We start from the raw sequence: 25,148 nt of genomic DNA, 5'->3' as shown, positions 1-25,148 counted from the left end.
ATTTTTAGTACTATTTTTTTCTTATTGAAATGTGTAAATATTTCACTCCAAATACTTTCACTGGAACTATAATACCTTCAAAATTCTAACAAACAAAACTCACTGAATTGTCTCTATGCTTCTTTTGAATATTTTACCAAATTTATATTTTTAAAAAAGAGTTTATTTATTTATCTGACAGAGAGAGACACAGCGAGAGAGGGAACACAAGCAGGGGGAGTGGGAAAGGGAGAAGCAGGCTTCCCGTGGAGCAGGAAGCCCGATGTGGGGCTCAATCCCAGGACCCTGGGATCATGACCTGAGCCAAAGGTAGACGCTTAGCAACTGAGCCACCCAGGCACCCTAGATTTTTTTTTTAGTTCACTGTTGCCAAAAGGGTTTATTGCAAAATAAAAAAAAGTACTGCCAATATTAAGCAGTTATAGATTTATACAATAAATGACAAAACCATTCAGATCTTTTTCCCCATATATTCTGTGGCAGGGATATTTAGATTTTATTTCCTGCATGTATTTTACATTCATCTAACCTGTATGCCTCCCATTGGTCACCGCCAACCAGTGGCCTCATAATGCCAAGTGGCCAGCAGGGGCAGCAGCATCACATACTTCCTCAGTTGCCACCACTACCAGGAGACTGGAAGATGTTAGCAGACCCTAGCCCTCTATATCTAAGAACACTTTATTTCACTTCTAACTACCTTAATGGCTATCCTTGGACTTGCTTCTGGTAAGGGTCAGAAAAAAGAAACCATTTACTCTGGTTGTTTTTAAGATTTAATCATAGGTTAAAGTGAAAACGAGAGATGGATATACTGCTTGCTAGAGGAAATCATGGCAGAAGCTGGAAATACAAAATGGCAGACAGTCGATTAGATGCATCACAGCTTATATTAATGGAACCACTAATTATACTCTGTTAAACAATGAAAAGTCTGGAACAAATGCTAAACTGGTTAGACAAATGTAAAACTGGGACTGTCCTAGACAAATTGGGACCAATAAAGTCACCCTATTAATAGTAGATGCCTATTTGATAAGTCTACAAAACACGTGGTAACATTTGTTCACTTGAGGCAGGCAATTAGCAGAGGACTTGAGTCTAGGAACTTAACAAGTTGGTGATCATAATTTGGGAACAGAATAAGGCAGAGAGTTACAGAAGAAAGAGAAAAGATCAAGGTCATTATTCACTGCTTAGATGTTTAAGGGCTTTTTCCATGAAAATATATTATTCTTTTTTAAGGCTGGATAAAGTAGACTGCTTAAATTAGGGGCCGAAGTAGGATTCAGAATTATGGGTAATTTCATTTATCTGTGTACAGCTAATTGAAAATTTCTATAATTAGATTTGCTAAGCATTTAGATTAGTGATAAGCACACCAAGTAGAAAAAGTCTGAAGAATGACATATCATGGTTAGAATTTATCTTTAGCACTAAGCTAAACTGTATACAGATAAAAAAAACTTGCAGTAGGAGATGTATTTATCAAGTACCTATTTCTAAAGAAGTTATTTTCAGTGTTTTTGTTTAGAAAGCTACAAAGGCTGTGACATTAATGTACATCTATGCTGTGAACACTATTTTTAGTATCAGTCTAATGTGAACAATGATGAATCATTCTTTGTTATTCTAGTAGGAAATAGTGCTTGGGTTTTACTGCAGCACATTAGATTAACTATCTCTCAATAACTGCACACCCACATGCTGACATCACACTGGCAGTGATATGGATCAATGACGCAAATCCTGTCAGGATCAAACATTAAGGCCACAGCGGTTAAAAAAAAAAATGCCCACATGACAGAGCAGACCAGTCATCCAACATGCACAGACTGCATTAAATCAGAATTGCTGATGTTAAAAAGGGTTGTGATAGGTTCTTTTCACATAATTGCTAAGCTTTTTAATTTTAATTATAGATTTCCCACATCATTGACTCTGTATTTATCTTTAAGTTTCCTCACAGCTTCTGTGATTTAAGGTCTGGACCTTTTAAAACACGTCTTAAGGTTCTACCAGCCACATGAGTTATCTGGAAAATGGCCTCTGTAGCCAATCTTTAGACCGATCTTCTGCAGAATATGCCACCATTTATTAAGCTTTTTATATAACATGTTGTGCCTGACAAATAACATCTACATTTAGATTTGGAGCTACACAGAACTACTACATTCTGTGGCCTCACAATTTACTGCTACCTCAGAGTCTCTTTTAAACTGTCATCTTCTTTGGGCTTTCACTATTTTTAGTTTTACTGACATCAAAATAATTGCTTTTTTTTAATAGATTTTTTTTTTTTTTTTTTACAGACGGATCGGAAAAGATGGTTTATTATGAGTAACTACATATGAGGTTTCAAAATATCTTCTCCCTGCATTAGCCCACCTTGAATTAGAGATCTCCTGTCCCCTAACAGGAACAGAATTTATCTCTGGAGGCTTGCCACAGAATGTTCACATCCTTCTGTATGGTCTTCTGGGAAGAAATTAAGCCTCTACACTTAAACACTAACATTCTTTCTCCTCAAAGACTATCGCTTTCCAGGAGAACTGGAAAGCTGAAGGGAGATGAGAGCTGGAGGTAAGTTTAATAACCTTTTGTTCTATCATCATTAATCTGACATAATCAGACTAACTTGAAAACATGCCAAGGATCCTTTCCCATGCTCTCGGGCACTTGCTTTCATGTTGTTTCCTATGAGAAGTTGTTTTTTTTAAAAGGAAAAGCACAGGTTCTCCCTTATTCTTAGGTTGGTTTGTTTTTTAAAAACTATTAATCAACTGAAAGAAATATTTGGAAGACATAAAAATTACTGAAATAGTTGTCTTTGTGATACTTTTTGGAGGGTAATCTTTAAATCTAGATTTTTCATAGCAGAAGCCAAATGCTGTTTCATAACTGAAGACACTGCTGTACTTTTTCACTATACATCAACTTTCATCAGGAGAAGACCTGGACTATAAGGTCTTATTTTTCTGTCATGATTTATGTAATTTTGATCATTTGCTGTTGGCCACTATTTTACCCTACTCATTCCAACCTTCTCAGGGCAAGTCCCCACCAGGTAACATGATCTTAAATGGGAAAAAGGAGATTAAAAACTCACTGTGTTGATGGCTTGCTAAAGATTACGAAGAGAGGATAAAACACCCAAAAGAGCAAAGACAGAAATAGAGGCCTCATATCCCTTTCATTCTCTTCAGATTCAAGCATTACCAGACTGGGAAGTAAAAAGTCTTACTTATTAGATCATTTATGATGAGGTTAAGCCGAGAAAGGTAGGAGACAGGGCTTTTCCCAGGCTCTTAGCTTGTGGTCATAAAACATTTTGGAGATATTTAAATTGCAGGTTTGGGACCTTCCTTTTCAACCTTGTCTCTCAGCTATACAGTTTCTCCCCCAAAGCAACCATTCTTTGCTTTTTATAAATCCTTTCAGAGATAGTCTATGCATATAAAAGCAACTATATGTATATTCTTTTAAAAATACAAAGGATAGGGGTACCTGGGTGGCTCGGTTGGTTAAACATCTGCCTTCAGCTCAGGTCATGATCTCAGGGTCCTGGGATCAGCCCAGCATCAGGCTTCTTGCTCAGCGGGGAGTCTGCTTCTCCTTCTCCCCTTGCCACTTCCCCCTGCTCATGTGCCCTCTCTCTCTCTCTCAAATAAATAAATGAAATCTTTATTTAAAAAATACAAATGAGGGCGCCTGGGTGGCTCAGATGGTTAAGCGTCTGCCTTCGGCTCAGGTCATGATCCCAGGGTCCTGGGATCGAGTCCCGCATCAGGCTCCCTACTCCTTGGGAGCCTGCTTCTCCCTCTGCTTCTCTCTCTCTCTCTCTCTCTATCCCTCTGTCTCTCATGAATGAATAAATAAAATCTTTAAAATAAAAAATAAAAAAAATTAAAAAAAATAAAAAATAGAAATGATAGTATACTATATACACTGTTCTGCACCTTAATAATATAGCTTAGAGATCTTTCCATATTGGTACACATGTAGGGCTGCTTCACTTCTTAATAGCTGCATAGTATTTCACTGTAACAACGTACCATAATTTATTGAACTATTCCCCTATTGATAGGCATTCAAGTTATTTTCAACCTTTTACTATTAAAACAATGCTGAGTATCTTTGTATAAACATCATTTCATAAATGTGTTAGTATATCTGTAGTATAAATTATTAGAAGTGGAATTGCCGTATCAAAGAATTTACATTTTCAACATTACCAAATCTGAGTCTGTACTAATTAATATATGTTCTCCTCAACACATCCTTACCAGTAGTTATCAAACTTTTGGTATCTGCCAATCTGAAAGGTGAAAACAGTGTCTCAGTATAGTTTGGTTTGCATTTTCTTATGAGTTAGGTTGAATATCCATATTAAACATTTAAGAAGACCATTTATTTTTCCTTTTCTGACATCTGGGACTACCATCAGCCCACTGATTCTCAGGCCTTTGGTTTGAACTGAGTTTTACCACCAACTTTTCTGGTTCTCTAGCTTGCAGAAGGCAGATCATGAAAACTTCTTGGCCTTCATAAACATGTAAGCTAATTGCTATACGAAATCTCTGCTTATATATCCTATGTATATCCTATTGCTTCTGTTTCTCTGGACAATCCTGACTAGTACACATTCCAAGCCGTTCTTATGAGCAAGAGCAATAAAACCAAATGGCATTTTCAACCTTACATGCTCATCATTTCCACCTTTCTACCCAAACCAATTCTTTTTTTCTTCTGTATTATTTAGCACAGTAAAGGGTGCTCTCATTAGTTTTCTGTTCAACTGACTGGGAAAACTGTAAATCATCCTAGTCTATTCTCATCCCCTACACTGAGCCCTCATATCTCATCATTATTACTACTCTTTTTGGTTACTTCCCTGCTTAAAATCCTCAGTGGCTCCCCGTTCCTTTCAGGATAAAACCTAAAAAAATTTTTTAAAGATTTATTATTTATTTGTCAGAGAGAGAGAGAGAGAGCACAAGCAAGGGGAGTGGCAGGCAGAGGCAGAGGGAGAAACAGGCTCCCCACTGAGCAAGGAGCCCGATATGGCCCTTGATCCCAGGACCCTGGGATTATGATCTGAGCCAAAGGCAGATGCTTAACTGACTGAGTCACCCAGGCATCCCAAAATCTAAAATTTTTGGCATGACATATGAAGGTATTTGTAACAAAGCCTATGTTTCCATTTTTAGTCTCATTTCCAGATACCCCTGTATGTATAATGTTCTCTAATCTCTCTTTCTCATCATACCTTTTTGGTCTCCTCTAATGTCTGTGCACTATGCCTCTGCACAGGTGATTCCTTCTGCCTCTAAGATATTTCTCTATTTTTTTCCTCATGGCTAAATTTTCTATTTCTTTACACATCAACTTTTCCTGGAAGCACTCAACGACTCTTCCAAGCTGTGTTAGGTTTTCCTTCTCTGGCCTCCCACATATATTTGGGCATACCTAATTCCATCATAGTACATATTTTGCTCTGTTTTAACTGTGGATTACTTGCCCGTTTCCCTTAGTCAGCTGTGAGACAGGGTCTAAGTTTCTCAAATGGCTGTCAAGAATTGAGTTGTCCTTCAGGACAGCAAAAGACATTTAGGGCAAATTCTCTTTCCAGGAAAAGAACACGCATTTAGTTATTCTCTTTTGTGTTCTGGCAAGTGTCTAAGTATGGGAGACTGAGTACAAAAGGGTAAGGAATTCCAATATATTAAGATGCTTAAAAATGTGACAATATCGAAATGATGATCTTTCATTGTAATGATGAAGGGATTTTCCAAAAATGGTGAGAGATTATATGATAAAATGAAGCAGGAGGGGATGTTGAATACAGAGAACTTTGTTGATCCATAGAGAATAAAAACAGGATTTGATTAAAATTTAATCTCTAAAAGTGAATCAACATTTTCAAATGTTAGTGTACAGGTTTTGGGATCAGAATTCTATATTTAAATTATGACTGGCAAACCTCTGGAGACTTAGAGCAATTAATACATTACCTGCAAGAAAATCATCTACCACCACCATTATTATGTTACTGCATGACTCTTATGGTTAATGGCGACGTGTCTGGATGTGCCTTCATATAATACCACAGTCACAGTCCGGGCACAAGCCAAACTTCTGTAGACATAGGAAGGGGCTTTCTAAGAAATGAAATTGTATTGATTGCCATAACAGAGGAAATGAGAATTGTCAGGATGAGTCCTAGATAAGTTCGAAGAGAGAATGATTTTTCCATCTCTCTGTATCTAGGGAAATAGTAAAAATTACATTCAACATGTTGTCATATAAGAAAAGGATGCTTTTGTTTCCTGGGTTACTCTCTGTAGATGGCACAAGCATTATGTAAATTCATGGTAGTCTCTATAACTTTATATATAAATGTTCTCTGAACATCCTAGCCTTGCCTTATCCCAGCTGTGCTTTGGGCAAAAATTAGAAAGGTTTATGCCTTTGTTAGAATGCTTAATTAACACTTCTCTTGAGTCCAAAATTGTGGTTGTAGCTACTACAAGGTTAAACTAAGGTAAATCTCTGTATTTGTAATTCAGTTGCCCTTCTCACCAGGATATCTTTCTACTGAAGCTAACTTAGAGAGTCTGGTTTTTATTTAATAAGGAAGGTAATCTTTCTAAGACATTCTTTCATAGGGTTAGGAAAATGTATGCAGAACACAAAGTAGGTCTGCAGTAATACTGGTTTCTTTCCCTAGCAGCCCTTCACAAAATGGTTTGGCTAAATAGAGAGGATCCAAACAAATATATCTTCCTCCATAAATACAGTCTGGCTTATACTAATATATTTTTGGGGTTGACAAAATCCTCAACATCTAAAGTTTTTTTGCCCTAGGTTTCTTATATGTCCTTCTGAATGTCAGAATTCTTTAAGTCAGCTCCATATTATATCAAATTTATACATTTCTTCTAGCCCCTTAACTTTCAAAAATTGTCAGACTATTATGTACTTATAAGCTTGGTAGTCCCACGTTTTAGTTTTTACTAATTAAAACATCCACTTATCTGCACCAAAATATATTATATGGTCCACCATTTTCCTTAACGAGCATAAAGCCTCAGCTCTAAAGAAAATAATCTATAAATTTTTAAAAATGAAAGTTGGACTAAATAATTTAAAAGAGGCTAAAACATCACTTATATGATTATTTAAGCAGTTAATATTATAATCAATATTATAACTGATAATTTTGATAGTCAAAATTATCAGATTATATAGAATGTATAAGGAAGAAAAATTCCTGTAACCCTACCATACAGGGAGACAGGCACTTGAAGGAAATGTGCCAAAATTTTTTTTGATGCATATGTATTCATTAAAAGTAGTATTTTTCCTAATTACAAAAAAGCTAATTCTGTTCATATCCTTAATGTATAAAAAATTCAAGTCTTAATTAAATAAAGCCACTAATTAAGAAGAGTTTTTAATGTTCCACTTGGGGAGGTAAAAAGTAAAGAATGGAATGCATCCTTTGAGTGTCCTAACCCCAGGACTGATTTGGGTGCTTCTGCTATGAGCTTCCATAACACCCTTCCTGTTCTTTTCCATCACAGCACTTCTCTCATTATATTGAATTCCTTAACTGTTTGTCTTCCCTAGGAGACTGTAAACTTTGTGAGGGGTGGGGATAAGGTCTATCTTACTCATCACTAAATATTCAGTTTTGGGGCGCCTGGGTGGCTCAGTTGGTTAAGCGACTGCCTTCGGCTCAGGTCATGATCCTGGAGTCCCTGGATCGAGTCCCGCATCGGGCTCCCTGCTCAGCAGGGCGTCTGCTTCTCCCTCTGACCCTCCCCCCATCTCATGTGCTTTCTCTCTCATTCTCTCTGTCTCTCAAATAAATAAATAAAAAATCTTTAAAAAAAAAAAATATTTGCAGTTTTGCAATAGTTGACTGTACATACTAAATTCATAATAATTTGCTAAATAAAAGAATGAGTTTAAAAAGAACCTCCAAACTATAGTCTAGGGTAAGTAATTTATCAACTCAATTTTCTAAATAATCCACACTACAGTACAATCAGTATTAATGTTTATAATGATTCTCAATTGTTTTCTGTATCTTTTTACCAAGGTTAAATGTGTAAACATTTTCAGTAAAATGACTTGGAAAAAAGCTTTCTGCTTTTCAGTCAATCAGAAAGGTTATTTTTAAAGAACACCCTCTGCTAGGTTCAAGTTTAAAACACACTTTTATGCCTACAGTTATTCACTCTAATATCATCTTCAGCAAAAATATCTTAAAGCCAATTGATGAAGATTTCTTCCCCAAAAGATGAGAAGACAGATATGTGTGTACATGCTCCTGTGTGATTTTTCTAAGAAGAAACGTGAACAAAGATATGAAGGTGGTATCAGCAAGAAATATGTAGGGACTAAGGTATCTATTAATCCTGGAATATTTGGAGTGGAAGATTTCTGTAAGTAAAGCTGGAAGTAAAGTTGGAACCAGGGATGGAGTGCCTAGAAAATTAGGCTCAGGGTTCTAAATTTGGGTCCTAATCAATGTGGGACTAATGTTCTTAAAAGACCATAAAACTACTCAGTTAGGTGTAATACATGCCTAGATGGATTTTTCATGACAATTTTTTAATTTTATTTTAAGAATTATTTATTTATTTGACAGAGAGAGAGGCACAGTGAAGACAGGGAACACAAGCAGGGGGAATGGGAGAGGGAGAAGCAGGCTTCCTGCTGAGCAGGGAGCCCGATGTGGGGCTCGATGTCAGGACCCTGGGATCATGACCTGAGCCGAAGGCAGGTGTTTAACCGACTGAGCCACCCAGGCGCCCCTTTCATGACAATTTTTAATCACGTCTGGTTAGGAAGCTCAGTTCTCTAACGTGGCTACAATTTCCCCAGTTCACACGTCTAGTAAGGCAGATTTGATCAAATCGCATTATCTCCATCTCACTTAAGAGGTAATTGCTTCATATAGCTAGTTTTCAACTTATTAGCAAGTGAACTGTCAAGATAGATATTTCAAATCCAGAATGTACTAATTGCTCTCAACTTCTGAATGGTAGTAAGGTTCTGCTATAAATAGTCACCAATGAAAACTGATATGGCCTAAAACGTAGTTACAATACTGTGCACATGCAATGACAAGAAAAGTGGAATGACCTTTTACTATTAATTACTATAAAATATATTTGAAAGGGGATGCCTCTGCCTCTGTCTCTCATGAATAAATAAAATCTTAAAAAATATATATATTTGAATGTATCAAACATTTAAAAATACCTAATGTAATTTAATCATATATATATATGTATGTCATATATATATGTCTGACATGGCCTCCTTTGGGCCAAAATCTTGTGATAAAGTTCAAAAATCTAATCTTGTTGCAGGACAAAGAATAAGAATAGAGAGACACCAATCCCAGAGGGACAGGTGAAATGTTGCTGAGCAAAGGTAAATAAATATTTTTTGAGTAAAAAGAAAGAAGGGAGGTAGAAGTTTCTTATATACAGCCTTGTTTTATTTGTTTAAAATGTTATTTTTAATAGGAAGTACATTTACAAGATTCAAAAAATGAAAAATATAAAAAAGTATAGAGAGGAAACTTTCATTCCATCCTTGTTCCCCATTTCATGCACTACCACCCCTTAAATAAACACTATAATTACTTTTGGAAGATCCTTCAAGATTTATTATTATTTTTTGTACTCTGGGACATTTATTCATTACCTTCCAGTATTGTTTTCAAATAAGCTATGGCCAATGAGAATGTGATCTGTACAATCTCCAGGGTGTGTCTTTAAAGAAAGAGGGTATACCTCAAGTCTCTCCTCTTCCCCTTTTCCACTTTGTCTGGGACGTAGACATGGTGGTGAGCCATCTTGATTCATGCAGATGAGCACAATATCCTAGGGATGGCAGGCCAAGCAAGAAGTAACTTGGGTCCCTGTATTACCTTTGGGGCAGAGAACTCCATAAAAGCATGAACTGCTTACCTGTGAACTATAATTCATGAGAGAAAAAAAGTTCATATTATTTTCCTTAGTTTTCAACTGCTGTGAAACATTAGCACAAATTTAGTGGTTTTAAAAAACACCCATTTATTAGTTCACAGTCCTGTAGTTCAGAAGTCTGGGCATAGTGTGACTGGGTTCTCTGCTTAGGATTCAAAGTCAAAATCAAAATGTTGGCTAGGGTATGTTCTCATCTGGAGGTTGGAGTCCTCTTCCAAACTCACGTGGTTGTGGCAGAATTAGATTCTTGTGGCTGTAGGACTAAGACCCTCATTTCATTGCTGGCTGTCAGCTGGAAGCCACTCTCAGGTTGAGGCCACCCACATTCTTTGCTACATGGCCCCTTCCCAAATCTCTTACTTCTAGAAGAGCCCAGTCCCTTTTTATGGGCTCATCTGATTAGGTGAGGTTCAGCCCAGATCATCTCTCTTTTCTTGAAAGTCAACTGCACTGCTGACTTTTATAATATAACCTAATTATGGAAGTAAAATTCATCATATTCATGGTCCCAGGGATTACATTTGGTGTGTACAACAGGGGGCACTGACCTTAAGGGCCATCTTAGAATTCTGCCTACCATATCATTTAAACTCTGCCTTCAGGTATCTTCTACACTTTTTTTTCTTTTTTGTAAAAATGAAAATAAATTTTTAATACTTATTTTTTTAAAATTGTGGCTAAAATATAGATCAATTTTTTTCATTGTTCTGTATTTCTATGTTTTCTTTTTTTTAATTTTTTTAAATTTTATTTTATTATGTTATGTTAGTCACCATACATTACATCATTAGTTTTTGATGTAGTGTTCATTGATTCATTATTTGAGTGTTAACACCCAGTGCTCCATGCAATACGTGCCCTCCTTAATACCTATCACTGGGCTAACCCATCCCCTAATCCTCCCCCTCTAAAACCCTCAGTTTGTTTCTCAGAGTCCATAGTCTCTCATGGTTCGTCTCCCCCTCCGATTCACCCCTTCATTTTTCCCTTCCTACTATCTTCTTTTTTTTTTTAACATACAAATGTATTGTTTCAGAGGTACAGGTCTGTGATTCATCAGTCTTACACAATACACAGCACTCACCATAGCACATACCCTCCCCAATGTCCATCACCCTGCCACCCCATCCCTTCCACCCCCCACCACTCCAGCAACCCTCAGTTTGTTTCCTGAGATTAAGAATTCCTCATTATCAGTGAGATCATATGATATTTGTTTTTCTCTGATTGACTTATTTTGCTTAGATAATACCCTCTAGTTCCAACCACATCATTGCAAATGGCAAGATTTCGTTATTTTTTTAATGGCTGCATAATATTCCAAGAATATAGATAAAATTAACTATTTAAACTATTTTCAAGTGCACAGCTTAGGGGCATTAAAACTACTGTTGTGCAATAGTTACCACCATTGGGAAAAAAAATAATTACCGCCATCCATCTCTAGAACTTTTGTTATCTTTCAAAACTGAAACTTTGTACTCATTAAACAGTAACTCCTCATTTCCCCCCTGGTCCCCTAGCAATCACCATTCTACTTTCTGTCTCTATGAATCTGACTAAGAGAAATTATACAGCATTTGTCCTCTTGTGACTGGCTTATTTCACTTATATGCTACATTCTTTTGAACTCATTTTTTTTTTTTTAAAGATTTTCTTTTATTTGACAGAGAAAGACACAGCAAGAGAGGGAACACAAGCAGGGTGAGTGGGAGAGGGAGAAGCAGGCTTCCCGCTGAGTAGGGAGCCCGATACGGGGCCTGATCCCAGGACCCTGGGATCATGACCTGAGCCAAAGGCAGATGCTTAACGACTGAGCCACCCAGGCGCCCCAAACTCATATCTTAATATATATCAAAAAAGGTTGAGAAGGAGTTGCCAGGGATATAGGAAAAAAATCAGGAGAATATGTAAACTATAAAAGAAAAAGTCAAGAGAAGAGTGTTCCGAGGAGGAGGGAATATTATACTGTGTCAAATCCTGAGGGAGAGGTTAAGTTTGATGAGAACCAAGCCCACTCATATCAGCAATCCAGATCAGAGGTTGGTGGTGACCTTCACAAAGTGTGACACAGTAATTCTCTAGAGGTATTTTGCGAATCACCATGGTTACTACCCGTTGTGGATTATTTTCCCATGCTATGAGAATTCTGAAGTCAAGCAAAAATGTACAAAGCTAAATGAAATCAATATAGCCCAAACACAATTCCTTTGGCCTCAGTTTTCAAGTCATTTCATGATGAAATGAGATTTTAAAAAAGTATTTCAGGGAAAAATATGGGTAGTACAAAAAAATAAGAGATTACTTATATGTTGCACATAATTATCTACTGAGGTCATTTATTCAATTAACAAATATTTACTGAGTGCCTACATAGTGCCAGGAATAGACTTCATTATAATTACACATTTCCTTAATTGTTTCAGATATTAAAGGTTAAAAATGTTACAATATTAAAGAAATTTGAATGTTCAGTAAAGACAGTATGTCTGTTAGGCTAACTTTAACCTAAGCAAATAAGTAATGATGCTAATTCTAACCGAAGGCCAATGAAAATTTGATTCTAATAAAAATCCAATCATATGATGATCCAGAGAAAAGAAAGTATTTGAGAAATTAAGATAGCAAAATTTTTCTTCTATAGAAAGCACATTATTTCTAATTTTCTATTACCTGGAATGTAGTAAATACTTTTAAACAAAAAATTAAATGGTCATTTAATTTTAAAAAACCAACCTACCTCTCCCTCATGAAAGCATGTTACCATTTTCTTTTACTTAGACATATTGACTGTACAGCCATTTATATATTAAAAGGTAGCTTTAAAAATCAAACTAAACAGAAACTGTTCTAGATATGTCATTCTGAAGAGTTTAAGATCTGCTTAATGATTCTTTAGCTCTTCTTCTATTTCTGACTCTAATTATTTAAAGCATCCAAATTCATTTTTCATTCTTGCCTTTAAAATTGTCTAATCTTTCCATCATAAGCCAATCTGGTTTTCTTATCTTCCTCATTTTCCACCTCATAATCTACCTTTAACAAGTGGCTTCTTTCCTAAAAGGAAAATCAGGGTCACTTGAAGGAGAGAGAACTGCACCTAAAATAAACATATTATATCCATATTTCTGTGTATTTAATAAAATACCACTTTGTGAGACCAGTTCAGAGAAGGCATAGATCCTGATAGAATCTTTTTATATTTGTCACTATTTTATATTGGTCACTAACCAATATAAAAAGTATCAGAATGCAACATGTTTATAAACACTGAAAAGTTAATACAAGCTATTTGTATTTCTGGGTCTTAATTTCCTTTTGTCATAACCCATTAAAACTTTTTATTTATTTATTTATTTGAGAGAGAGAGAATGAGAGAGAGAGCACATGAGAGGGGGGAGGGTCAGAGAGAAGCAGACTCCCTGCCGAGCAGGGAGCCCGATGCGGGACTCGATCCAGGGACTCCAGGATCATGACCTGAGCCGAAGGCAGTCGCTTAACCAACTGAGCCACCCAGGCGCCCCCCATTGAAACATTTTTAATCAAGATTTTGTCACATATTTTATCAGAACTCACTAAACTGGTTTAAATTTTCTACTTCCAGGAGAATATAACAGTGATATTTTATTCATTAGGAACATAAACAATTGAGGACAACTGAATTTGCCTATATTTTCCTTTTTGGCATAAATGTTGCAATTTTCTCTTAACTAAGTCATATATAATAAAGTTTCTCTCAAAAAGTAGCACTAAACAGGTTTTAGGGACAACCTGGGACTATTATACAATGTACTCAGGATGAGTCATAGTCACTCACTGAACCTAAGATGGGCTGAATTAATGAATGGATGACCTGCCATGATTCATTTTCACAAACAAGACTCATTAATGTTTCAAAACTAGTATTTTAAGCCTCTCTACTAGAACTGATGTTTTTTCATCCTGGGGGAGGAATTATAAAGGGCAAAGTCTTTAATATAATAATGTGATTTTCCACCAGTATGAAAAATAGTCACCTATGCTTTAGAGCATTTTCTAAGAGTGGTTAAGATTTTCTAAGTAATACATAAAGGACCTACCTTTCCATGGTTTAGTTTGCTGAACTGTAAAATAATGCATACTCATATGGGAATAAGAATCTACTACAGATGGGGAGCGCCTGAGTGGCTCAGTTGGTTAAGCATCTACCTTCGTAGTCCCCGTGGTCTCAGAGTCCTGGGATGGAGACCCACAGCGGGCTCCCTGATCAGCAGGGAGTCTGCTTCTCCCTCCCCCTTTCCCTCTGTGGGCTCTCTCTCTTTCATAAATAAATAAATAAAATCTTAAAAAAGAATCTACTACATATGGTTTCTACTTGAGTTATTTATAATTTACATAGAACCTAAAGAACTTGGTTAAGTTCAGTCAGATTTGTAGAGATGGAAAGTCAATGGGCCAAAGATAGTAAGTGGTCTTATAAAAAAACTCTTGGAATATTGATCTATTATTAAAATATATTTAAAATATAGCATATTAGCAGAGTTAAAAATACCTAAAAACTTGAAAGCTGATGGAAATTTATTGAATCAAATTTGCACTTGCCCAGCCTCATTTCCCATATGTGCAAAATCATGATCAGAATTTAAGTAATCTACCTAAACCTACAGAATCATAAAATTTTAGACTTGGGAAGAACTTTAAAAGGCATCAACTCCAACCATCCACTCAAAAGAAATTAAACCTCCTCTCGAATAGCACCATCAAGTGAAGAGCCAGCATATGCATTACTACCTACAAAGATGGATAAGAACTGATCACTCCTGAGACTTTTTGACAGTTGTTTATTACAAAGTTCTTCCTCATACTGAGCTAAATCTGTTTTCCTATAACTTCCACCCCAATGTTCCTAAAACCCAGGCTGATTTACTCCCAGACCTGTGCTTTTACAACGCACCATTAATTCATTCACATACCTTGTTATTTCTTTGAAGTTCTAATGTTGTGAATTTAGGAAGAAAAGTTATAGGTCCAGTATTTCATGATGCTAATTATCCTAACTGTACCAGGATACTGAAAACAATAGACATTTAACTTCTAACAAATTTCAGAGGTATTTTTAATATCAAATGCCTGACATATCCAACAAGAGTCATGGGGGCTGAGGTATAGTTTGTATACATGTCTTGGGGATTCCAGGATATCACAGCAAATCAACTAGGAGTCCTACTTGCATAACCACTCCATCTTCCTCTTTCCTCCGCCACAAATACATTCTGAGAGATGGGCTTTGGGCTTTGATTAGATCTGATGGGCATAAGGGATTCAGACAAGAACACAAAGAAGAACAAGGCCAGGCACTCCAACTTTTAGGGGGCAGAGAACGGACTCTTAGATAAGAGTTGGGATTAATGGGATACAGGGCTTATAGGTATTTAATAAAACACTGTATTTATTAAAGACCTCAAAAATCATCTGGATCAGTTCAGGAGACTTGCTAAAAAATGCTCCGCAAAGGAGATCACAAATATGAAAGAGCAGACTAACTGCAACGAAGATAGACACTTGGTCATACTCACCATGATCCCAGAACACACAGAAAAGGACAGAGTGGAACTTACTGGTTGGGACTAACCTTCCCTTAACTTCAAAAACCCTATAATGGGAGGAAGAATCAGATGAGGGCATGAGGAGACAAGGTAAAAACAGAAAAGCAGTGATGAACAGCAGCAACATGGAGAGAAGAAAAAAGGGAACAGAAGTGTCAATAATAACTGCCCCAGGAGAAACAGTGCTAATCACTTCTTGAATGAGTTGACAGTAAAAGAAACAAGAGTCAAATAATCCCCACTGGGGTTTCCCATGCAGAATGGAAAGCAACATCAGCAGCAACAATGGTGAGAAAATATCAGTAACTACTGAGAAGCTGCTCACAGCCACCTGAAGCAAAAAGGAAAACAGCAGGACTTGGAGGGGGAGCTTGATGTCACATACTAACTCTAGTGGGTGAAGGGCCTCAGAGTCAACACACTCTGAGACTGTTCTGTTACTGGATTTCCCTATGTAAGTAAGGTGAGATACGAGAAAGCAAAGGTTAATACTTCTCAACAAACCTGAATTCACCTTGACACTTTTTCTACACATAGGAATCAGATCGTAAGAAAATAAGCAGAAATCCAGGATGGTCAAATGATCAGATTCCTGGCATTATCTTTGATTCACTATTTACATATTTAAGTTAACATGTCTATGTTACTCTACAATCTTAACTGGTGTTCATATGAACATATGAAGACTCTGAGGCACTAAATACCCCTAAGTATAAAAGTATATTTTTAGTATATAATAGTTAGCAAGGCAAACGAGTATACCAATATACTTAAAAATATTTTAGCATTTAATTTCAATAAATATTGACAGCATGCCTACTAACTTAAAGGCATTATTTTAGCACAGAGAATCAGAAATGGAAAAGAGACAATTCCTATCATTAAGGAAACCAAAGAGAAGGAAGCTAATAATCCCTGAACCCTTGACTTAAGCAAGGTTTTACGTACCAAGACAAAGACAGCATCATTGTTCCTGCCCTTATAAAATTCAGAAGGTTGGTGCAAGTGTCTCTTTCAAGTGTTTATTTCATTAAGAATGAAGATTAATAAATTAACTAATTGGCATCCTGTTCATAGGTCTGTTTTGAGGAATAACCATTCATTAGCTCAACTACTCTATGAAATATGCCCATGCACAGATATCGTTGTTAAACTGAAGACTCTCAGCTGGTGTACTCATTCCAAGAATTAACTAAAGAGATCTCAGTTTAATTAACAAGTAATTTTGGAATCAAAGAATCTTTAGTTAGAATACATATTGGAGTTTACCTAATCAATCTTCTTTTCTATGCAAGAATTACTTTCATAGTACCACTCAGCCAGTGCATGAGCACATACAGTGACAGGACTCAGGTACAATAAAGCAATGACTCCATTTTTATGGCGCCATAAATGTTCGACAGTTCTTCCCTGTCAAAATTTGTTTCCCTGCAACTCTCACCTGTTAGTCTAAATTTTGCCCTCTAAAGGTGCAGAGAACAGTATCTTTAAGTCATAGCTGTCTTCCAGGTTAAACATCTTTCAAGTATTTTTATAGTCTTTTACAAGAATAATTTCTTGACTCTATGCTCTCCTATTACCCTCCCAGGTTCAATCTCTGTCAATACTTCTTTCAAATATGTTAAAAGGATACCATCTAACCAGAGTAATATGCCATCTGTTTTGAACTTATATTTTTGTTTTTGCAGTCTAAGATTTCATTTGTTTTCACATTTGCAAACAAGATTCAATATGTGACTCATATTTAGCTCTAGTTCTACTAAAATAAACAAGTTCTATTCATAAAGTTAAGTCTTCCTTTCTTGCACTGTAATGGATACTGTCGTTTGTTTTGGTGCACAGAATATGAAACCTCTTTTTATGTTGGAGGAGTCACCTTGGTGCAAGGGTAAAGAACACTGGTCCTATGGCTGCTGATAACTTAGAAGGTGGGGTAGCACAAGATTCTTGTTGCAGAAGTGGCATCTGTGCTGTAAGCAGGTAATAGAGTTCTTAGTGAAGAAAGGGCACAGGTATAATCTTGGCACTGATGATGCCTTCCTGATCAGGTTTTACAGCATGGTTTGGGGGCATTGTTTCTGAAGCTTAGCCTTGAGTCTAGTTCTCTAGTCCTCCCAAAGATTCTGTGAGACACAGAATATCATTTTCTGAATCATTCTCAAAAAATCTGAATCAATTACAGGTTTATAAAAGAAAAAGTTCCATGTCCAGCTGGCACAAAGAACTTTCTTCCTGAACCATTTGAAAGAAAGATGCTGACATGATGACCCAGCAATTATGGAATACTTTAGTATATGCATTTCCTATAAATCAGGACATTCTCTGATATAACAACACAACCATCAAAACCAAGAAATTAACACTGATACCTTATTACTATCTGTTAGGGATTGAATTGTATCTCCTAAAAAAGATATGCTTAAGTACCAGTACTTCAGAATACTTTATTTGGGAATGGCGTCACCGCAAATAAAATTAGTTAAGATGAAAGATGAAGTCATGTTGGAGCAGAGTGGCTCCTTAATCCATTATGGTATCCTTATATGAAGATGGGCATGTGAACGCACAGAGAGACAGGGAGAATGCTATGTGACCCTGGAAACAGATTAAAGCAATGCCTTTATGAGCCAAGAAATTACAAGGATTGCTGGTCATCACCAGCAAGTAGGAGAGAGGCATGAATTCTCCCTCAGAAGGATCAATCCTACTATTCCTGTCCTGGCGAAGTTGTCCTAACTCTACTCTGTCTCCCAGCACAGATGGCCGTATCCTACTCAGGCTCCTGTTGAGCCTGCTCCACCTCCCCCCGCACCATAACCCTCTACGTAGATGTCCTTCTCTCCTTGGCTCCACGTCATCACATACAAGCTCTAACACCCTGTGCTGGACTACCCACTCCACTTTTGTGTATATTCTTTTTTTACTGCATTTGGGCTCTGACTCCCCATACCAGGCCATTCTACCCCTCAGTCCACCATGTGGACTACCTCCTTACCCTGCTTGGGCTCTGATAATCCACACCAGGCTATTCCTCTATGGGGATGCCCTCCTCACCCCACTCTGGTTCTCATTTCCTATGCTAGGCTTGTCTGCCATGTGTGGATGGGGACTTCCTTGGGCTCTGTATCTCCTACTATGCCAGAGGGATACCCTCCTCACCATGCTCAGGATCTGATTCTCCTTGCTGGACCCAACCCCTACCTCCCATGTAGATATCCTCCTTGCCTCAATTTGAGCTCTGACACCTCAAACCAAGTCACCTCCTATCCCATAAATGCCCTCACACTGCTTGGGTTCTGACTCTTCTTGATGATTGCCTCTACTGTATGGACACTTTCATCACCTTGCTGGGGCTATGACACCCCATGCCAGGCTGTCACTCTGTGGAGGTCCTCCACACTCAGCAGCAGGCTGTTCTCTGTATGGATGTCTTTTTTACCTGACTCAGGCTTTGACTATCTCCTAAGGACCACCTCCAGCATGTGAATGGTCTGACCCTACCGGAGCGCTAACAACACATGTCAGCCTACCCCTCCCCACAGATGACCTCTCACTTTGTTTGAGCTCTGACTCCTTACATCAGGATGTCTTCACATGTAGGTACTCTCACCTTTTTCTGGCACTGATTCCCTACACTGGGCTGCCCAACCGTACTGGTGACTTCTTTATCCTGCTGAGATTCTTACACCTTACACCAGGCCACCCCTTCTTGATGATACTCTCATTAGCTTGCTTAGACTCTGAGTCCCTATACCAGGACACCTTGCTGTGTGAATTCTCTCCTCACTCTGGGTTCTGACTCTCTGAATTAGGCTCTTCTCCTATGTGATGAACTCCTTACCCAATTTACACTCTGACATCGCACTCTGGAGGACTGCAGCTCATCTCCCCCACTCCTATCAATGCAGTGTTGCTATAGACTAAATGTATTCCCCCCAAACTCATACACTGAAATCCTAATCCCAATGTGATGTTATTAGGAGGTAGGGCCATTGGGAGATGATGAAATCATGGAGTAGAGCCCTCATAAATGGGATTAGTGCTCTTGTAAAAGAAAACCCAGAGGGCTCCCTTGCCCCTTCCTCCAGGATACAGCAAAAAGTCAGTAGTCTACAACCTGAAAGAGTGCTCTCACCAGAACCCAACCATGCTGGCACTGTGATCTTGAACTTCCAGGCTCCAGAATAGTGAAAAATAAATTTCTGTTGTTTATAAGTCACCCAGTCCCTGGTATACTGTTATGGCAACTTTATGAACTATGACAGGTGTCTATATTGTTTTGTACCACCTAATGGCTTTAGGACTGAACTATCATGCAGGAAAGAAGAGGAAGAGTCTCAATATCATCTTAAGAAATTCCTTTTGTGTTTAATAGACAAGAGTCTGTTTCAAAAAGGAACTCTGAGTAATACACATCTGTACATTGCCGGGGCAACTAAATTTCAAACCAAAATGTAAAACTTTGTATTTATTCCTATTAGATTTATCCTGTTGGGTTTTTTTTTTTAAAGATTTTATTTATTTATTTATTTATTTGAGAGAGAGAGAGAGAGAGAGAGAGAGAGAAACAGCATGAGAGGGGAAAGTGTCAGAGGGAGAAGCAGGCTCCCCGCTGAGCTGGGAGCCTGATGTGGGACTCGATCCCAGGACTCCGGGATCATGACCTGAGCCGAAGGCAGTTGCTTAACCAACTGAGCCACCCAGGCGCCCTATCCTGTTGGTTTTGACCTATAATTTCAATATATTCTGATCTCTTGAGCTTGATATTTATTAATTGTCCTTGGTAACTTTCTGACACCTGAAAATCTTATAAACATGCCATTTGTGTCAAAGCTTTGGACTAAAGAAAGACAGGGGTACCTGGGTGGCTCAGTCAGTTAAGCATCTATCTTTGGTTCAGGTCATGATTTCCTGGGGTAGAGCCCTGAGTCAGGCTCCCTGCTCTGAAAGATGAAGTCCCCACCTGCTCAGTGGGGAATCTGCTTCTCCCTCTCCGTCTGCCCCTCCTCCTGCTTGTGCTCTCTCTCTCTCTCAAATAAATAAAATCTTTAAAAAAAAGACTTCTAAAAGAAAGAAAGAAAGTCAGTCAAGGAGAGCCCTAGAAGACAAAGTCCTGGATAATACAACATAAGACAAAGCTTTACTGGCAATGGGCCAGTAACCTAATTTCATTTCATCTTAAAGATACATAGGATATATAAAGATATATAAGAAAGTCTGTCAAGTAAGTTTGAGGAAATAAAGAGTGCCAGCTTACACACTTGTCTTTTACTGAATACTGAATGAATGAATGGATGACAAATATAAGGTCTTCACTGTTGTTGAAATGTAATTGTGAAAGCAATGTTGCAAAATATATCATTAAAATGTAGATCTGGTTAATACATGATCAGCATAATTAGGAGTTACATGTCTGATGCAGGTCTTGGGTTCTATGATTACACAGATATAAATAGTATGTCCAAAAAGGCATAGTATAATAATCTCTATGATTAATTATGTTCCAAATTCTATATGATGGACACACACACACACCCTATTTACACAAACAAGTGTAAGACAGGATGTAAAAATAATCACTAAATTGATTACTATAACCTGATTGATATAATAGTACATGATAGAGCTGGAACTCAAAGCCAGGTACCATGTGCTTAACTACTCTCCTATTAGGTTAATAAAATTAAACAATCATCAATATTGTTGCTTATCTTCCTAAAATATGTAATTTGAAGGGACCAGAGCATATAAAATTTAGGCACTTCTGGTCTGTATATTCTTTTCACTTTTTTATAACTTTCTTTTGCATAGAGTAGCATGGAATCACACCAAAGTAGAAGTTCCCTAACAATGCAAAGCCACTAGATATTTAATTATTAAATTCTTATTTAGTCCTACTTATTCTTTTTGAGGAGTCATAAAAGAAAAAAAAAAGTGAGCCATACCTGCCTTTCAAGAAGGAGTGTTTTTAGAGAAAACCGTTTGCCTACATATATTTCATTTGCTTGGCATGTAGAAAATGGTCAAGAAACATTAGTATTTTCTCTTCCTCATTCAACTTAATTAAACACTCTCTATGTAAAACATATGTAAAACGTAATTTCTGCCCTCATTTATTTCTGTATGGGCATCGAGAAGTAGGTGAGGAGAAAAACTGAAAAAAAGACCTTTTCTGCAAACACTTTACAGAACAGATGATGTCTGATGGATAGGTACCAATTTATCACCATTAAAAGCCAGCTCTACAACAGGGATCTTAAAGAGTTTACCACATACTCTCTATGAAATATGCTTCCAGGACCTTCCCTGTAACCGAAATTCAGAAAACTTGCCTAATTCTCTATTCTTCATACTTCCCCACAAAACAAAACTAAGAAGGGCAGTCTTTAGCACATATTACAAAAATTTATTAATATTAAACCTGAAGATTTACTCATTCAATATATTTTTACTTTCCTACATACAATTACCAGGCAAGGATGAATTTTCATAATATCTATCATCATATAAAACAATCTGTTGAAATGCTATTAAAGCACTTCACGAAGAAAACATAGAAACATCAAATTGTTAGATCAGTGTCAAAATACCTTTTAACAGAAAAAAGATTCAAGATCATACTTTGATTTCAAAAGAAATAATGTGTTTGTGCTGAAAGCAGTAATGGCTAAGGATGGCAAAAATGAGGTATGGGTCAGAATCATGCAGTATAAATAAACCTAACCAATGAGGAGAATGGCAACTGGAAAGTTGTAAAAGGCAGGGAACTATACTTTTAGATATTTAAGAGTGGTGTAGGATCTAAAAGGACATGAAATAAGGTAAGGAGTAAAGGAAGACAGACATTAGATTCTGGATAAGACTCAGAAAAAATGCCATGGAACAATAAAAAAATGATCAAATCCAATGAACAAAGTATATCCTTTTCATTATACATATGAAACATATTTTGAAAAACAAATATTGAAAAGTCTTGTTTTTGGCTCCTAACTATTTATTTCCTTTTTTTTTTTTAGGGGTGGAAGAAGAGAGAAGCTCAGCACTGCATTTAGAAGAATATTTGTTCCATTTTACTGGAAGGAAAACAACGCCAATCTTTTTATTTTTATTTCTTAATTAATTTTTTAAATTATGTTCAGTTAGCCAGCATATAGTACATCATAAAGACATCGCCAATCTTTCCAAACTGTAAACTAGATGTTAACTCTCCGGTGTAATCTCCTTCAATGGCTCTTCCTTACCTTTGCAATAAAGTTAAAGTTTTAGTATGACAGTCAAGCCATTTCAAGATCTGTCTACATTTTTAGATTCATTTCCATCTATATCCCCTTTATATAACCTTTTTTTTTTAGCAATTCTGATCTCTTTGCAGTTATTCAAAAAAGTTAAGCTATTCTCTCCTTCTGTTGCTTTTGTATACTGTTTCCTCTGTCTAAAATGCTTCCTTGAGATCCTTTTGTCATTTGCTAATGTCCTTAAAGACAGGTCACATATACTTTCCCCTTGACAGATTTTCTTCCTGACATATCACTATGCATCACGGTAACCCTCCTATGCTTCCACAACACCCTGTGCATATCTCTAGTAGTTCTTTTTATACTGTAATACAATTGTTAATTTCCTCCCTTTCTTCCCTACTACTCTGTGTTTTTGAATGACAGGAACTGTGTCTTAGTTTTCTTTGAATCCCCAATAGCTGGCAGAGTATACCTCAGGAGACACTTAGTAAATTCAAGAAAAAAAAATTAACAATTTGTCTTTCCAAGAAGTATGTTATAGTAGAAAAAGTATTATATTGAGCTCTGCCCATAACTAGCTATAACTCACAAATTATGAACTTCAATTAAATAAGGGGATCATCTAGATCTCTAAAGTTCCCTGTGATTTCTGTCAACCTAGTTTCTGTTTTATAAATTCTTGACAGATAATAAAACTCCTTTAAAAAGAATAGTCTTTATTTCAAATATTTACTAATTTACACTGGATTTATCTCAGTTTTCAGGTTTTACTACTGAGGTTTTCTTTATTGGTCACAGTGGCTGTGAAGAGAAAAGTTTTCCTAACTTGATAGCCTTAGAGCCAAGGATCCTATTTTACTCTGAGCCTCACTGGCATATGATTTTCCTCCCTTAAGACTTTGTTATCTGTTGCCTCTGCTTCTATTTCTACTCTTAACTTTTACCTAGTTCTAGAACTAGTTCAGGAAGATGTCTGCCACATAACAGAAACTAGTGATAGCAAAGGGGAAGAAAAGGAGAAGATGAGCTCCAGGAGTCATTAGTCTTTTCTTATCCTGTCTTCTCTTGCTTGGAGTGGGGGCACACCGGTCTTTACAAAAACTTCACCCCAGTCTCTTGTTCACTACTACTCCTTCCACCTTCATCCCATCTTTTAATTTAAAAAAACAAAAACATAAAAAGGAGAGAGCTTTTTACTTTCTTTCAGGTTCCCCTTATCCTATCCTGTGTTTTTAAAAACTCTGCCCAGTAATTTAAAAACAAAGTCTCCACTCCTCTACTCTGTCATTCAGAGAGGAGTCTCCCTTTCCTACAGAAGCAGAGAAATGTGTCCCTGCCTAAAAATACCTTCACATGGTAGTCAATTCCTACTATTAAGAGACTGTTAGTACTACAGGCACATTAAAAATTAGTCTTTTTTTTTTTTTTGATCCTGACTGAAGGGGTAATTACCACATAAAAATCAGTTTAATTGATTTTATAAGGGAGGAGATTCACAAATTACAGTTATAAATTAACTTTTAAAATAGAAGTTATTTAAAATTCAAAGTCTGGTTATCCAACTGCAATTAATGGTTTTTATATTTTAAGTCACACTATAACAGTAATGAGGATCCTCATTTGCAGATGTGTTTGAAAAGACCGAGGTTATACTAGTTAAAATGCTTCCATCATAAACAATATTTACTGAAAACAATTTGAAGAAATGTACAAATAAACCTAAGATGTGTGCTCTATTAGAAACTTACATTCTAAGAGCTATCCAGTATAAAAATGGAATTATTTTATAAAAACCTAACTGGCAAGTAAAGACAGGCAAAGTTTACTATACTGCTTATAAATTCTACTACCTGGTTTCTTTTAAGCTCATAATATGTGGACTCTTCCTATTTGTGTTTGTGTGTGAGGTTGCCTTGATACACAGATTTAAACTGACTTAGAGAATAGAAGGCATGTAAGATTTGGATGGCAGGCTAAAAGTTTTAATTTTAATTACTGAGCTAATTACTTCTCTGGAAGGAGTAAGTTCTATTTCTTTGATTAAATAGATTAGATTGTCCCAGTAAGATGGAGGGGTACCATAAATCCTGGTTTACCTGGGACAATCTTGGCTGATAACAGTTGTCGTACAGTAGTTGCTATGGTCCTCTTTCATTCTCAGAAGTATCAGTTTGGATGAGAAAGCATATGGTCACCCTACTTAACATGCTCTTTTCAAATTAAAGCAACAACTGTTAGTTAGGTACCCAATATGTGGAAGCCTCAGAACTGAAGGGGATACAAAGAAATGTAAGAAATGGTATTTGCCCTCAAAG

At 36.8% G+C, this 25,148-nt stretch overlaps 1 protein-coding gene and 1 long non-coding RNA gene across 6 annotated transcripts in view; one reads left to right on the top strand and one right to left on the bottom strand.

The window, feature by feature from the left end:
- The window catches only part of FNDC3A (fibronectin type III domain containing 3A), a 155,186-nt gene that overhangs the window by 78,108 nt on the left and 51,930 nt on the right, over positions 1-25,148 (bottom strand). The window lies entirely within an intron of this gene.
- Positions 632-23,971, top strand: LOC113920599. The gene is made up of 4 exons (XR_003519319.2): positions 632-729; positions 2,313-2,583; positions 9,387-9,450; positions 22,612-23,971. It is a non-coding gene; the product is annotated as an uncharacterized LOC113920599 (long non-coding RNA).

Source organism: Zalophus californianus, chromosome 3 (assembly GCF_009762305.2).
Source record: "Zalophus californianus isolate mZalCal1 chromosome 3, mZalCal1.pri.v2, whole genome shotgun sequence".
In the NCBI taxonomy this organism is placed as follows: Eukaryota; Metazoa; Chordata; class Mammalia; order Carnivora; family Otariidae; genus Zalophus; species Zalophus californianus.
The sequence above is the reverse complement of the archived record's forward strand: the minus strand, read 5'-3'. Positions and strand labels throughout refer to the sequence as shown.